This window comes from Hippocampus zosterae, chromosome 8, assembly GCF_025434085.1.
Source record: "Hippocampus zosterae strain Florida chromosome 8, ASM2543408v3, whole genome shotgun sequence".
NCBI classification, from domain to species: Eukaryota; Metazoa; Chordata; class Actinopteri; order Syngnathiformes; family Syngnathidae; genus Hippocampus; species Hippocampus zosterae.
In genome coordinates, this window is record NC_067458.1 from 3,832,144 (window position 1) to 3,848,638 (window position 16,495).

Sequence of the window (16,495 nt, forward strand, 5' to 3'; positions counted from 1 at the left end):
CTGCTTGCGCGAACTTCCATAAGGGCCGTTCACACGGCACACATTTGCTCCGGTGCTGCACCGAGATAGTTTGTTGCGGGATATTTTGCACTGCAGCAAATTGTGTGGAGCGTTCACACGTACAAAGCCGCTGAGCGGGGCAGCCCCGTTACAGTCTCGGGGCTGCCCCACTTGCATTCACACGGCAGTTTCTGCAGCGGAGCAAAACGACAGAAAACAAACGAGCTGTCGTGTTGGTTCTTTTTAAAACGTACTGTATATACACAACTCAAGCGACTACTGGACCGGCACGTCCTTCTCCGGTCTCCGTGCCTTCTGCTCGAGAGTGACTGCCCAAGAAAATGCAAATGAACGATGACTTCAATGACACTCAGAAAAGCAAACACTAATGCGGCAAACAGAAAATCAAGAGAGGAAATCACAAAATAAATTCTATGGGGTGCGGGGGGTTGTGAACAAACAACAAAGGAACAAACAACTCCGAGACAGTCCAGTCTCCTACAAAAGGAAAGATGTTACTAACCAAGTCTTGTGTCGTTATGGAACAAACACTTTACGGAAGTCCGACAGAGCACGAAAGCAACGCATTCTCGCCATACGTACTCTTCACAAGCATTTGCTCGAGAGCAAATTTAACCCAGTTGCGTTCCACATGAAAATTTACACCGGTGCTGCTTCATTTGGTCCGGAGCAAATATTTGACCCACCTCCCTGAGGTGGGTCAAATATTAGGTCCGGTATAAGCTCTTTTCCGGGGCTACACCTGAGCTAATTTGCACGTGTGTACACTCTACTGGGGCAGCCGCGGTGCAGCACCGGACCAAATCTTGCCGTGTGAACAGCCCTATAGTGTTTCGCTAGTTGTGTACTGGACTGTATGTGACGCACGGCTACCGTCCGTATTCAACACAAAACGCAAAACAATGATGGTGCATTCATTGCGCCTAGGAAAGGGCAGAAAGGTGACCTTTAACATGAATAAAACGGCGCTTAAATCGGATTTTACCGATACCCACCAATGCATCGTGATGAATCTCGATTTCACCCGTCAATCGCGTCGCACCCAGTGAATGAGCCGATGCACTCGCATCGCGCACGTGCGCATCGATGTATCGATTAATATAGATTATTTTCCACACCCTTAATACAGCATGTGTTGCCTTCATTGTAAGGCTTAGATCAGCTTTTAATTTTTTGCAGCTACAGACACATTTGTTTTTTTTCATCCAATGGGGCTCTTTCAACATTTTGGGTTGCCGGCCCCTGCCATAGAACAATAAAACTAAACTCACACGAGATACTCAGTTTCCAGTGGAGTTAAGTTCCACCCATGTACCCCATTTTGGCTGCTCCCAAAAAAGAGCGAAGGTTAAATGATAAACATCATTCTCTTGTTCAGCTAATATGTCATTCTATTTTTTTCTTTTCAATAGTAATACAATTAGCGCAATTTTCACTTTCTTTGGAGCTATGCCGAGGGGTAATTTAGAGCAAAAAATAAATATATAAAAATACGGTACTTGTTTGTGTGAATCGGCATATACCACTTGGGCTGAACAATAAATGGCATTTGCAATGTGATCGCAATATAATTAAATCTGATTTGCTAATTGCTAAGGTTGCAACTTGACTCGTCATTAGGAGCAGGTGGAGGAGTAATGAGCACGAAGAGACATTAACGCTATAATTACAGCCTGCCCTGACGAGGCGTGTGTAATTTTTGATGAGTTTTTCATCGCAGAATTCCTCGTCTCACAGGGTAAAACAATGGCTGTAGCGGTTACCATTCAAAACATATCCCTCCAGGCAAATGATTTGAAAGTGGAATCCGCGCTTTCACAACAGCTGCGACTGTAACTAAGTGCTTTTTGAATCATTGAACATAAAATAACAATGATCAAACCGATTGTCAATGCTCACGTTAAGAAAATAAATCATTCTGTATGTGGCTGGGACGTGGCATCGTATGATTTCCTGAATGAAACAGACGAAATGATGTTCCGACTCCTTGAATTGATTAGGTTGTTCCGCTGATCGTTATGCTTGCTGATGTTTTTGAAATTGACAGATGTACTGTCATTGAAGCAGGTAAAATCTTGTTTTTCTCACACTTGAGCATTTGTGATGTTAACCCTTTCAGAGACGGCACTCACTGCAGTGGACATCTTACCACGTTATCAGGTTACAGGGTGCATGAAAGGGTTAATGAGTTGCCATCAGTAAGAGATTTTATTTATCGCTCAAGATTATGATTTGATTTAAGAAGTTCAGTCCACAAGTTTACATACAGCGTCATGTTTCATGAAACATGAGAAGTTGGACACATTGAAATGGTAACGGCATGGATTTGCTTCCATTATTCTTGTAATCTGTGCTTTAGTTCAGTGATTCCCAACCTGTATTGAGCCAAGGCACATTTTTATTAGTTTGAAAAATGGCACGGCACACCAACAAACAAAATTGTCACAAAAAGAGGATATATTTGTCCATTTCTTACTTTTTACCATCAAACAGAAGGTCATTTATTTGTTCTTGCTGTCACTGTAAGTTGTTGACATAGATACATTATTTGTTGTTTATAAATAGTTTTCATACCAACTACGTGAATTTTGAATATTAGTTCCCGCGGCACACTGTTAGAGCTCTCGCGGCACACTGGTTGGGAAACATTGCTTTACTTTGTGTGATTTTATTTATTTAATATTTTGCCCGATTTACAGCATGCACTTACTTTAATGCCATACTTGTGTGGTAGAATTTTGTTGTCATGGTGAATGCTTATAAGACTGCACATCAGTATTTAAGAGGTTTGCACCTGTAATTGTAGCACATCTCTTTTGAAATAATGCTTCATTTGCCTTTTCCTTCGATAATGCGTAATGGATCAAATATTGTTAATGGAAGACCGTATTTGTTGAGAAATACATAAGAAAAGGACCTTGAAAACGATTGCGTATTAAACAGCAATATTGCGGGGGGGGGGGGGGGGTTATTGCCATTAATCGTTGAACCCTATTCATGAAACACAGAGCAAACCGTGTTTACGCTGTGCTAGAAAAAGTACCACCGAGCATTTCGCGTGAATTGTGACGTAAATTTCAGTTGCCAGCATTTGGAAGGCAAAAAGGCTCCCCGTGAGGATGAATTAAAAAACGGGTGGGTTTTTTTTATTGAATTCTTATTCCCCAAACACAAGGTTAATTCATTTACACCCTTTGATGTATAAATGTCAATTGGCGCATAGCTGCTCCCTTCCCATGACGTATTAAACGTCAATCACGTTTTTTCATGGGGTCGGGTGCAAGAGAGTCTGATGCAACTTCTCACCAAAGGATTTGGCTTGAGGGCAATGTTAAATAGCAAAAACATGGCCATCACGTGGCAGTGGTGCAAAAATCCACCAGGATCATGCCGCAGAAGTCGTAGAAAGGGCATATAGTGGAGGAGGGGCGTATATGGATAGTGGATTGGAACATTCGCAACTAGCAACGATGGAGAAAAGGAAACAACGAACTAAAAAGGATTGTTTTTTTTTGGTATAAAAGCGTCCTGAAAACAAAACAACAAAGGAGATGGTGTTTGTGTGGAAGAGAAGATGACGCTTCGGGGACGTAATCGAAAGCAGCACCCGTCAAACGAACGTCATCCTGCGCAAACATGGCGTGCTACACGCGGTCCGCATAGTTCACGTCGAGTTTCGAGTTCATCTGATGAAGATGAACATGCTCCACGTGAGGGACCATCGCTTGGCAGAGCATTTTGTGCCTCCCGTGGGGCACATCGCCCACAAATCATCTCCCCGGCGAATTCCAGCGATGACGGCAAAGAGGCTGCATTGCTTTGCATGGCCGACGCCGGGCACACGTCAGCGATTCGCTGGAATCGTCTCGTAATGACGACGGCGAAAACAATGAATTGGAGAGCAATTTGGATCCCGATCTGTCAGACGAATACGTGCCTTCGGACATAACGGAAAGTAGCTGAGAGTTCTCACCAGAGCCGATGGAACGAGGAAGTAACTGCTGACGAGCTTGCAAGTTCCCATTCAAAACTTCATCACTTCTTATGCCTCATCAGTCACTTTTATGCACCGCTACATTCCCCGCTAGACTATAAAGTTGCAAGTAACAGTAATCATTTATGTACGGTTGATGCGTCTCGTAGATGTGGATGAAAATATGTGCCGTAAATGTGCTGACTTGCGTGTCGCCATAGGTTTTAAAAAAACAAAACAAAAGAAACAGGACACATTTGGTCCGCTCATCTCCGCTAAAACCACTAGTGTTAAATTCATATTCCATTTCATTTCAAATGGGATGCTGAGCAAGGTGGAATGAATGGTGTAAATAGCAGTGTGTGAGCATGTATGTGTGTGTGTGTGAGAGAGATGTTGAAATGTAAGTGGAAAGCAACAATAAAAAAATTGAAAAATAAAAGTGTGGTAATTGTACATACTTCTAAAATTACAGATTGTCCAACCAGAAGCAAAAAGATGACGACTCCTTGCTTTGGTGGTAGAAAGAAAGATATCGTATTTTCACGACTACAAGGCGCCATTAAAAGTCTTAAATTTTCTCCAAAATGTACAGGACGCCTTATGATGCGTAGCGTCTTGTGTATACGCTGAGTTCCAAAAACCTGACTGACAGCCGACACGCTGTTTATATAGAGAAAAGGCGGAAGTGACTGTGGACAGGCATGCGGCAAAGAAGTCGGCCAATCAGTGAAGGGTGGGCGTGTATATATACATATATGGAGAGAGAGAGAGAAAAGGCAGACGTGAGTGAGGACAGGCATGCGGCGAAGAAGTCCGCCAACGAGTGAAGGATGGGCGTGTAAGTGAACGCTAAAAGGACGCCCCAAGCAGGTACCAACACCTGTGTGTGGCTATGTGCATTGTTGCAAAACAACTTCGGTTTCGGTTTCTAAGAACCCCCGAAAATAAATTCTACAAAGAGACACGCCTACCAAGCTCAGTTCAAACTTCAAGCCCATCTCATTGCGTGCCCATCTCACAGCAGCAGTGAAAAACCAAGTCATGAACTTGTGCATGACTTGCCTGTGAATGAACTCTGAGCTTGCCGTTATACCCGGAGGCTAGACTAAAGAACTCTAACCGCTGGACATCGGCATCAACCGGGCGTTCAAAGTAAAGTTGCGACCGGGCGTTCAAAGTAAAGTTGCGAACGGCATGGGAACAATGGATGATCGATGGCAAACACAACTTTACAAAGAGTGAAAGGCAGCGCTGGGCGAGTTACGCCACAATTTGCGAATGGATTGTGGCTGCTTGGACGAACGTGTCTGCTTGCACTGTTGTACGAGTTTTTGGCAAAGCCGGCATCATTTCTGTGGAGCCACATGGCAATGAGAGTGACTCTGACAACGAGAGGGAACACGGCGTTTTTGATGGATTACCGGTACTTGCACAAGTGTTCGATTCTGATACAGAGGATGAGGACTTTGGATTTCTGGGTGATGATTGATCGAAAAACGTGAGTACATTGTACGATGGCTAAAGAAAATACAACGGAACTCAGTTTTGCTTCTGTTGCCTTTTTAAAAACGTGTTTTTAGCTTGTATCTGTATGTCTTGGCATGCTACCGTATGCTTCAAGCTAACGTGTTTTTAGCGTGCGCGCATGCATGCCATATGTTTAAGCTGGCGTATGTTTTACCACTTTAAAACTGTGGCCAATAATACAGTGCGTTTTGTCTATGTGTAAAATACAGAAATAGCACCCATTAATGAGACTGCGCCCAACCATACGGTGCGTCGATTGGTCGTGAAAATACGGTAAATAAAATTATTGTACCTCACTCTGCAGCAAGATATATTTACAAGTTTTTATGTTTCTATAATTTGTAGGTCGTGCATCTGGACGTGCTGGGATGAATCGATGGGGTGACAAACTGGATGGAAGCCAAAAACCATCCTCTCCACAGCTGCACTTTCGTTCATTGTTCAATTTGCACTTTTGTTCATAGTTCATGAGTTTTGTTGTGTGCAATTAAATTATTTTGCTACAAAAATATTATTTGTAATGTTCTTTTGTAGGAGGAACACATTTTTTAGGTATTTGAGCTGTCACAAAAGCAAAAAGTAGTGTAAAACTTGAAATAATGCTTGAAATGCATGCTTTTACAAAAAGCTCATTTTCTCTGGATTTCTGCAGAAAATTAGCCTTTTCCATAAAACTTAGCAGTTTTCTAATGCTGATTGCCAACCAACGGCGAAAGATAGAAACAAACTTTTTTTTCTGTTGAAAGAAGAGAGTCTCACCTTTCTTTTGATGGGTTGCATGTATATATAGCCATAGCACAGAAAATTCTGCGGGCCTTGCAAATCAGTCAAAATTCAGTAAAATGTGAAGGATTGAGGGGTTGCTCTTGTGAAATGGGGTTGTATTCAATGAGTTAAACACAATACCGTTTTGAGTGGGTCCAAGTAGACGTAGAGCATTTGATTGCAAAATAGTTTACTTCACTTGCACTTGAAGACTTGTTATGTGATTGGATATATTTAAAATCAGACACATGATTAATCTGTTTTCTCGACTTGTGCTATTTGTAATCAACAACAGGTCTGCTAAGCCATTGTTGTCGATGCACCTAATGTGCACCTACCGTCAATTTTCTTATCATCCAGTGAACTGAAAAAATAAAGTCCCTGTGTGCCTGTCTCCATTTCTCTCTCCGATGTCTGTCTCCTATAGAGTATAACACCCTATGTATATCCTTTTAACAGCAGGAGAGTGAGATAGCTCTTCCTTTACCAGAATTGAACAGTAGACTAATGGAATGGCTGGGTATGAGCCAAAATGGTTAGGAACCAACACAAAACACCACAATCTACTGATGTGACTGATGTCTGGAATATGCTGCTTTTGAATTTGAAGTTATCTAAATGAATTTTGACTGTTAAGTGGCCCATATTCCATATGACTTAAATGAGCCATTTCAGCCATTAAATGTTGATTGTGCACTATAGACTTTCTTTAGTCCTTCACAAAAATAAGGTTTATTCATGGACAGTAGTTGAGACTGATAAAAACTGATCAGTATTTTTGCCTACCTTCAACAACATAACAAAACAAAGGCAATTATTCTGTTGAAACAACTATTACCTATTCCTAGAAGAATATACAAACATATACCGTATTTTCCGCACGAAAAGGCGCACTGGAGTATGTGGCACCTTCAAATAATGGAATATATTAATTTTTTTTCATATATTGCACGCACTGGACTATAAGGCGCAACATACAATGCATCCACTAGATGGACCTACAGGTCTGTCTTTGTCCGTCTCCGTGCCTTCTCTTCTTTCTTTGACTCTCAAGGCGTTCATGACCACCTCCAAAAAAACGTAAATTCACGATTACTTCAATGAAACTACGAAAACTGAAAATACAGTTGAAACTTACAGTTGAACTGAAAAATCACAAAATAAATTCAGTAGCCCCGTAGTGCAACAGAACGATCAGATGTCAGTAAATTTGATATTAGTTTTACTGTGTAGTGCCTACTACCATCTTTGTTACTGATTATTGCTTTATTGTTGTATATATGTTAGTTGCTCCATGTACAGCACTTTGTATGCAGCAATGGCTGTTTGAAAGTGCTCGATAAATACAATTGAGTTGAGTTGAGTTGAGTTAAATTGGGGGAGACTGGACTGTCTCAGAAGTGTTTATTTATTCCTTTGTTGTGTACCTTATTCACAAACGAGGAAATCACAAAATAAATTCTGTCGTGGGGCTATAGAATTGATTTTGTGATTTCCTCGCTTGATTTTCTGTTTTGTTTATAACATTGTAATCATGTCTCTAGCAAGGAGCCACATTGGGCGTCGATGTATTACCGTAATGACCATATACAAGGCACACCAGATTTTAAGGCACTCTGTGAGCTTTTAAGAAAGTGGAAGACTTTTTGATGCACCCTATAGTGCGGAAAATACAGTAATCAGACCATTTTCCATTTACTACACTTATTCCAAAACATAGATTTTATGTCGCATTCATATATATATATATATATATATATACATACAGTATGTGTATATACAGTCAAACCTCGGTTTTCGAACGTCTCTGTTCTTGACCAAATTGGTTTTCGACCAAAAGTTTTGATTTATGCCTTGGATTACGACCGAAAATCGGTTCTGGACCAAACTGAGCGCACTTGAATGTGCCACTTGACTGTGACTATATATATATATAAATATATATATATATAATCTTGGTTTTCGACCAGAATCCGTTCCAGAAGGCTGTTCGAAAACCGAAACCATGTTTCACATTGTAATTAATGTAATACATTTTAATCTGTTCCACATCTGGAAAAACTTTTTCAAGCTTTTTTTTTTTACTCTTTTACACCATAAACTTAATGCAGATGTAACAAAAGAGCAGGTAATATGTAAAATACTGTCCAAACATTTTGTATGTTTTATTTTTACCAATTTTAACATAATTATTAACATTGTAACATAAACATTCAAGTAACATCTCTCTCTGTCTCGCTCTCAGCGTGACAATTGTACATTACATTATTTTACACCTAACTATGGACTCTCTCTCTCTGCAACCCTACTGTATGCTTCGGTACGAGGTAATATCCCTCCATCCATTTTCGGAACCGCTTTGTCCAAGTCCAGTCTCGTCCATATTAAAAGTTTGCTGGGGAAGATATTCCTCGGCCTTGATGAGATTTTCAAGCTCAACTTTAAACTTTGAACTTTTTGGCAGCTCCCTTGTCTGAACTGGCTGCCTTCCCATGACGAATCATAGAGTGTACCCCACTTCTTTTCCTCACCTTTCAAACCATCCTCTGTTTGCTTTAAAATCAAACTCTTCAGGAGCAATGCTAGGATCAGTTGTTATCAAATCCATACAATTGTCTGGCTTTGCCACAACTCGTATCTTGGCTAAGACAGTCCCCTGCTAGCTTTTTCTCATTTATGAAAATAAGCAAAGGTTTCTCCACTTCCTCAAATATTTGGGGCCTTTGTTTGCTCAACACGAGATCCTTTAGCCTTATCAGTAACTTTAAGATTGTCCTTCTTTTTTAGAATGGTGCTGATTCCAAACTCCTTAGCCAACACAAACACATGTACACCTGATTACTATTTCGCTATCAAATCTTTCTTAAATTCAATAGTTTTGCACACTGTTTTCCTCTTTTTTTCACCAGCTTTACTACTTCCACCTGCTTTCTTTGGTGCCATGATTAGGGGCTGATACACAATGCAATAATAACAGTCCGATACCAACAAACATGATGCTTTAAAAAAATCTTTATTGAACACTTCTGCTCACATTGGACGCTCTTCAAAAAAAAAAAAAAATTATCGAACACGTCTGCTCACAATGGAACGTTACAGGAGGAAGCGTCACTTCCGCTTCACTTCCTCGTTTAAGGAAGGCGAGAGTAGTCGAGTGGTGCATTCAGGTGCGCTCAGTTTGGTCGAAAACCAATTTTCAGTCGTAATCCGAGGCATTAAAAACCAAGGTTTGACTGTATATATGTGTGTGTGTGTGTGTGTATGAGCAGATTTTATTAACTACATTTTGTACTATTTAGCACATTGTTACCTTTCAAGTTCATTGCTGAGCCAGTCTAGTACGATGACTCTTTTTTTAAAAAAGCCACATTACTGTAACACGCACATAATTTGGTTCATCATTGTCTTGTGGAAATAAGCAGGGACGTCCATGGAAAAGACATTGCTTGGATGGTGGCATATATTTCTCCAAAACCTGTTTGTACATTTTCGCTTTAATGGTGCCTTCACAGATGTGTAAGTTACCCATGCCACTGGCACTAACACAGCCCCATATTATCATAGATGCTGGCTTTTGAACTTTGCGTCCCTAACAGTCTGGATGGTTATCTTCCTCTGTGACCCAGAGGACACGACTTCCACAATTTCCAAAATCATTTTGAAATGTAGACTCGTCAGACCACAGAACACTTTTCCTCTTTTCCACTGCATCAGCCCATCTGGCTCAGAGATTTTGGAAGTATTTCTGGGCGTTGTTGATATATAGCTTTTGTTTTACACAGTAAAATTATAAATCACATTTACGCATACAGATTACCTGAACCTTTCGATCAGGGGTGTCCAAAGTCGGGCTTCAAGGGCCGCTGTCCTGCCTGTTTTCCAGCTCTCCCAAGAGCAACGCAACTGATTCAAATAATCAGGAACGTTCTAATGCTGCTTCAGAGCTGGCTGATGAGCTGATCATCTGAATCAGGTGTGTTGCAGCCGGGAGAGCTGGAAAACAGGCAGGAGAGTGGCCCTCCAGGCCCGGAGCTGGACATGCCTGCTTTAGATGATAATATTGACCATAGATGATAGAATTTCAAAATTCCTTGCAGTCATTTTTGATGAAAATTGTCCAGGAACTGCTTACGCAGTTGTGCACAAAGAGGTGAACCTCGGCCATATTTGCTTGTGAATGACTGAGCAATTCAGAGAAACACTTTTTCTACCCAATCATGGCGCCCACCTCTTCCCACTTAGCCTGTCCACCTTTGGGATGTTCCAAACAACTGTTTGAGCATTCTTCAACTTTCTCGTTAATTTTTGCCACCTGCCCAGCTTTTTTGTCAAGTCAAGTCATCCATCCATCCATCCATCCATCCATCATCTACCGCTTATCCGGGGCCGGGTCGCGGGGGCAACAGCTTTAGCAGGGAAGCCCAGACTTCCCTCTCCCTAGCTACTTCTTCCAGCTCTCCCCGGGGGATCCCGAGTCGTTCCCAGGCAAGCTGGGTGACATAGTCTCTCCAGCGTGTCCTGGGTCTTCCTCGGGGTCTCCTCCCGGTGGGACATGACCGGAACACCTCACCGGGGAGGCGCTCAGGAGGCATCCGAATCAGATGCCCAAGCCACCTCATCTGGCTCCTCTCGATGTGGAGGAGAAGCGGCTCGACTCCGAGCCCCTCCCGGATGACCGAGCTTCTCACCTTATCTCTAAGGGAGAGCCCGGACACCCTGCGGAGAAAACTCATTTCGGCCGCTTGTATCCGGGATCTCGTTCTTTCGGTCATGACCCATAGCTCGTGACCATAGGTGAGGGTTGGGACGTAGATCGACCGGTAAATTGAGAGCTTCGTCCTTTGGCTCAGCTCCTTCTTCACCACGACAGACCGATACAACGTCCGCATCACAGCAGACGCTGCACCGATCCGCCTGTCGATCTCCCGCTCCCTCCTGCCCCCACTCGTGAACAAGACCCCAAGATACTTGAACTCCTCCACTTGGGGTAAGATCTCCTCCCCGACCCGGAGGGGGCACTCCACCCTTTTCCGACTGAGGACCATGGTTTCAGATTTGGAGGTGCTGATTTTCATCCCAACCGCTTCACACTCGGTTGCGAAACGCTCCAGTGAGAGTTGAAGAGCCCCGTTTGAAGGAGCCAACAGCACCACATCATCTGCAAAAAGCAGGGATGTAATACTGAGGCCCCCAAAACGGACCCCCTCAACGCTTCGGCTGCGCCTAGAAATTCTGTCCATAAAGGTTATGAACAGAATCGGCGACAAAGGGCAGCCTTGGCGGAGTCCTACCCCCACTGGAAACGATTCCGACTTACTGCCGGCAATGCGAACCAAACTCTGACATCGGTGGTATAGTGACCGAACAGCCCGTATCAGGGGGTTCGGTACCCCATACCCACGAAGCACCCCCCACAGAACTCCCCGAGGGACACGGTCAAACGCCTTCTCCAAGTCCACAAAACACATGTAGACTGGTTGGGCGAATTCCCACATACCCTCAAGGACCCTGCTAAGGGTGTAGAGTTGGTCCACTGTTCCACGGCCGGGACGAAAACCACACTGCTCCTCCTCAATCTGAGGCTCGACTTCCTGACGGACCCTCCTCTCCAGCACCCCTGAATAGACCTTACCAGGGAGGCTGAGGAGTGTGATCCCTCTGTAGTTGGAACACACCCTCCGGTCCCACTTTTTAAAAAGAGGGACTACCACCCCGGTCTGCCAATCCAGAGGCACTCTCCCTGTTGACCACGCGATGTTGCAGAGGCGTGTCAACCAGGACAGCCCCACAACATCCAGAGCCTTGAGGAACTCCGGGCGGATCTCATCCACCCCCGGGGCCTTTCCACCGAGGAGCTTTTTAACCACATCGGTGACTTCAGCCACAGAGATAGGAGAGCCCACCTCAGAGTCCCCAGGCTCTGCTTCCTCCAAGGAAGGCGTGTTGGTGGAGTTGAGGAGGTCTTCGAAGTACTCTGCCCACCGGTTCACAACGTCCCGAGTCGAAGTCAGCAGCGCCCCATCCCCACTGTACACAGTGTTAGTGGTGCACTGCTTCCCCCTCCTGAGACGTCGGATGGTGGACCAGAATTTCCTCGAAGCCGTCCGGAAGTCGGCTTCCATGGCCTCACCGAACTCCTCCCACGCACGGGTTTTTGCCTCGGCGACCACCGAAGCTGCGTTCCGCTTGGCCTGTCGATACCCGTCAGCTGCCTCTGGGGTCCCACAGGCCATAAAGGCTCGATAGGACTCCTTCTTCAGCTTGACGGCATCCCTTACTGCTGGTGTCCACCAGCGAGTACGGGGATTGCCGCCACGACAGGCACCAACCACCTTACGGCCACAACTCAGATTGGCCGCCTCTACAATAGAGGCACGGAACATGGTCCACTCGGACTCAATGTCCCCCGCCTCCCCCGGAACATGGGAAAAGCTCTGTCGGAGGTGGGAGTTGAAACTCCTTCTGACAGGGGATTCCGCCAGACGCTCCCAACAAACCCTCACTATACGTTTGGGTCTGCCAGGACGGACCGGCATCTTCCCCCACCATCGGAGCCTACTCACCACCAGGTGGTGATCAGTTGACAGCTCCGCCCCTCTCTTCACACGAGTGTCCAGAACATGCGGCCGCAACTCCGATGATACAACTACAAAGTCGATCATCGAACTGCGGCCTAGGGTGTCCTGGTGCCAAGTGCACATATGGACACCCTTATGTTTGAACAAGGTGTTCGTTATGGACAATCCGTGACGAGCACAGAAGTCCAATAACAAAACACCACTCGGGTTCAGATCGGGGGGGCCGTTCCTCCCAATCACGCCCCTCCAGGTATCACTGTCATTGCCCACGTGAGCATTGAAGTCCCCCAGCAGAACAATGGAGTCCCCAGTAGGAGTACTCTCCAGCACACCCTCCAAGGACTCCAAAAAGGGTGGGTATGCTGAGCTGCTGTTTGGTGCATATGCACAAACAACAGTCAGGACCCGTCCACCCACCCGAAGGCGGAGGGAGGCAACCCTCTCGTCTACCGGTGTGAACCCCAATGTACAGGCACTGAGCCGGGGGGCAATGAGTATGCCCACACCTGCTCTGCGCCTCTCACCGTGAGCAACTCCAGAGTGGAAGAGAGTCCAACCCCTCTCGAGAGAACTGGTACCGGAACCCAGGCTGTGTGTGGAGGCAAGTCCGACTATATCCAGTCGGAAATTCTCTGCCTCACATACCAGCTCGGGCTCCTTCCCTGCCAGAGAGGTGACATTCCATGTCCCAAGAGCTAGCTTCTGCAGCCGAGGATCGGACCGCCAGGGTCCCCGCCTTTGGCTGCCGCCCAGCTCACATTGCACCTGACCCCTTTGGCCCCTCTCATGGGTGGTGAGCCCATGGGAAGGGGGACCCACGTTGCCTCTTCGGGCTGTGCCCGGCCGGGCCCCATGGGTGTAAGCCCGGCCACCAGGCGCCTGCCAACGAGCCCCACCTCCAGGCCTGGCTCCAGAGGGGGGCCCCGGTGACCCGCGTCCGGGCAAGGGAAACTGAGATCCATTAATTTTACTCATCATAAGGGGTCTTTTGAGCCGTGCTTTGTCTGGCCCCTCACCTAGAACCTGTTTGCCATGGGTGACCCTGCCAGGGGCATAAAGCCCCAGACAACTTAGCTTCTAGGATCATTGGAACACACAAACCCCTCCACCACGGTAAGGTGACGACTCACGGAGGGGCAAGTCAAGTCAAGTCAACAGTATTTATAGAGCGCTTTCGAACAGCCATCGCTGCATACAAAGTGCTGTACATGGAGCGATTTAACATACACAATAAACAGTAAGATGAATCGGTAATAAAGGCGGTGGAAAGCGTTATACCCATGTACATGTTGTACCCAAACCTGGAGCTAGTCAGACTGGTGAACAGGAACAGGGATCCAGTCTACCATCGCCAGGCCAGAGCGAACACAGGTAGTAAATTATACCCTCCAGTTTATTGAAATGTTAAGTATCACACAGTAACCAAAGAGGATTTTGACAGATGATGCCTCTTTTTCAATGCTGATTTAGCTTGTAACAATAGCTGAATTTCTGTTGTAATGTTATTGTATTGCTGTTCTATTAATTTTGTATGTGTCCAATTTTTTTTAACAGTGCCACCATTGCACATTTTGTACATTTTTGGTTAAATAACCTCTCACAAGTATTTGACTCTCTAATCTTCTCTATGTGACAGCTTTGCTTGCTTAAAGTGCTTTACCTGGTGATCCCAATTGTTAGAGGTGGACCCATGTCTTGCTGATGACTATTTTGAGTGTGTGTGTGTGTGCATGTGCATGTGCATGTGCGTGTGCGTGTGCGTGTGCGTGTTTGTGTGTGTGCGCATTCTCGTGTATGTAAGAGATAGACGATAGATGTGTCAACAATTTACATTAATTCGGGCTACTTGTGTTACTAGTAATAACTACAGACTGCTCATTATCAAGAGATGGTTATTTTGTTACTGTGAGCAAGTAGAAATAATGGATTTTTCCATAAATGTCTCCATTGGATTCCTTAAAGAAAAAGAATAAAAGTGAAAATTCAGTCTACCCATTTCTCCAGTGACCACTACACTACTGTGTGTCCATGTCGTAGGCCATAAGGAAAATCTGAATGAGGAGCAGAACTGTGATTAAAACGTAAAGAAGGAGCAATTGTAAACCTTGCACCTGGCTGATTTTAACAACTCCTTTTCAAGACTTCAAAAGTGTTTGCCTTTGACTCTGTGAGCGTTTTATGAACTCTATTAAAAGGTGAATTGTATGCTTGATAATCTAGCCCTAGCCATTACCAACCATAACAGGACGTAAGGAAAAAAAAAGTTCAATCTTTGGATATTAAACATGCATGATGTGTGCTTTTATTTAATTGGTCATGAAATATTAATCGAGCTGGCATTCGCATGCTGACATTTGACAAGAGAAGGGGGAAAGTGAAAGAGCCACATGAAGTCAGGTGGTTCTTTTTCCAGCTGTCAATGCATTTTGTCCTGTGTTTCTCAGCAAAATAAGTCATGTTGTACCGGATTTTAGTTGATTTCTATTTACCATAATGCCCTAAATGTAAATTGCACTTCACAACCAAATGGTTGGATATTTTAGTATCATCCTATAATGGATGTTTACAAAAAAATAAAAATATCACCGTCACGCTGCTATTGCCTCAGGAATTTATAGTGACCCTCTGACATAAATGAGCTTCTCTGATAAGACATGATGGCAACATTACATCTGTTTTGCTATTAACGTTCAACTTTTACCAGAGGAATGGTATTAGATTGATCTGTTACTTTCCTTTTATACACACACATGACAATACACACATGCATGGACACACAAGCACATACCTCTGTCCATTTTTTTTCTAGTAGGACAGCTTTTATGTCAGGAAGTTTATCAAACATCTAGATCATTGAGATCTTACAAAACAATGATTTTATCTGACAGTACCAGGTGCATTTTGGGACCCAGGAAGCTGTTGCCATAGATACTGTTCCCAAGGAAACACAGTAAGAAGCTATAACAGGGGGTCCTGCTCCACCTGCGGTTAATCCTTTGGGATGATACAAAAGCTGTTGATATGTTTGGCCAATTGTTCTCCCAGAATCAAGAGTATGCTGGTAGAATACGTTGAATTGTGCCACTAAGTTCTTCAGGGAATGTATCTGACAAACTATACTTCCCTCCTGTGTCAATGCTAAGTGCTTGGAATAACTCTAAAGTTTCATACTTCTGAGAACACATTCTGTCTCCTCTCCTTTTCTCATTCATCAAAGTCAGTGGTCAACAACAGCCTGTTTCCAAGCAAGAGCCTATGCATGCATGTCTGTGTGCTTCTGACTCTGCGTTCATGTGAGAGAACACAAGTGTGAGTGTGTGGGAGAGCTGGTGCTGCAGTGTCTGCAAGAAGCCTGAAGAGATTGCTCTTCTTCATAAATTTAAGCAAGCCTAATATTATGCACACAGCTAATTGAATTATGTTTAACCACAAACAACCTCAATCTGGAACAGGCATCTCTGTGTATGTTTGAATGTGCCACTGCAGTTGTGTGTGTGTGTGTGGGGGGGGGGGGGGTCTGAGTGTGTAGGTGTGTGTGTGCGCATTGAGAATAGAATTTGTCATGTCAGTGGTTGTTTGGCGAATAGAGGCGTGGCTTGAACTAGTAATAGTATCTGACAGTGCAGAA

At 44.3% G+C, this 16,495-nt stretch overlaps 2 protein-coding genes across 3 annotated transcripts in view; one reads left to right on the forward strand and one right to left on the reverse strand.

Annotated features, from left to right (window-relative positions):
* The window catches only part of LOC127605710 (uncharacterized), a 284,213-nt gene that overhangs the window by 116,257 nt on the left and 151,461 nt on the right, over window positions 1–16,495 (reverse strand). The window contains exon 1 of one of the 2 annotated variants that reach the window (XM_052073489.1): window positions 12,491–13,539. The exons of the other annotated variant lie outside the window; for it this stretch is intronic. The gene's annotated coding sequence lies outside the window, so the exon portion shown is untranslated. Of the gene's footprint in view, window positions 1–12,490; window positions 13,540–16,495 lie in introns of those variants that run through there. 2 annotated transcript variants of the gene reach the window in all.
* LOC127605629 (disks large homolog 1-like) overlaps window positions 1–16,495 on the forward strand; it is a 192,128-nt gene that overhangs the window by 59,523 nt on the left and 116,110 nt on the right.